This window comes from Petaurus breviceps, unplaced genomic scaffold (assembly GCF_028583685.1).
Source record: "Petaurus breviceps papuanus isolate PSGF00001 unplaced genomic scaffold, PetGlider_PUasm1.0 38, whole genome shotgun sequence".
Taxonomy (NCBI): Eukaryota; Metazoa; Chordata; class Mammalia; order Diprotodontia; family Petauridae; genus Petaurus; species Petaurus breviceps.
The window spans coordinates 4,702,419-4,703,511 of record NW_027186304.1 but is presented as its reverse complement, the minus strand read 5'-3'; positions in this window follow the sequence as shown (position 1 = coordinate 4,703,511).

Below are 1,093 nucleotides of genomic sequence, written 5' to 3'. Positions count from 1 at the left end.
GCTCTCAACACAATGTGTATTATTTATCATACAGGCTTTCTTGAAATAAAAATTTAGTGTTACATATTTTGAATCATCTCTTATTTTCTGCTATGCACAAGACATGAATTTTATTTTCCCTTTCTTAATTTGTATTTAAATTCCAATATTGAAGTTTATGATATGTTTTTGATTCTTTTCTCTATTCTGTATTTGTGTTCTGGTGTATGAGACTAAAATAAAATTTAGAAAGGTAAAATAAAAAAAAAAGAAGTGAGGAAGTTTACTGTGACCTGCTGAAAGTCCCTTTTCTTGGAGATGAATTAGATGAATTTTGATTTACAAGAGCTTCTTTATACTTTTAGTCGTTTTATTAAACTAGGATGTTTACCATAAGTAAAGAATAATACCATAAAGCTTAATTTAGTTTCATTTAAAGGAAAATAACAATCCATTTTACTTGTACTATGTATTCATGCCAATTTTCTCAACCTGTACTGAAAATTGCCCTATGTTACAGGTAGAATAAGAAAAAAAAAAGAAAAAAAAAACCTTTAGCTTCCCTTAGGGAAAACCTCCTGCCTTGAGGCATTCACTCTCCCCTAGAAGTTAGTGACCATCTAAAAAATTGCCTGCTATTTATTTTGAAAATGTTTTTATATATTGATATGTATAGATAAATAGATGATAGATAGATCTATATCTGTATCTACATAGATAGAGTTAGATATGGATATAGATATAAAGATAGAGATATATAGATATACATGGTGGTGTTTTCCCCCTTTGATTGTGTATTAGCTCATTGAGGCAGGGAATGTTTTCCAGTGTTTATTATATGTTTTTAACCTCGGCACTTACCACTCTGTATATACACAATATGTACATACATGCATAAACACATATACACATGTATGCCCATACACACACAAACACCTATATGTTGTATGTGTGTGGATATATGTGTGTGGATATAGATATGGATATAGATATAGATATATTCCTCTCCTCTCCTCTCCTCTCCTCTTCTCTTCTCTCCTCTCCTCTCCTCTCCTCTCCTCTTCTCTTCTCTCCTCTCCTCTTCTCTCCTCTCCTCTCCTCTCCTCTCCTCTCC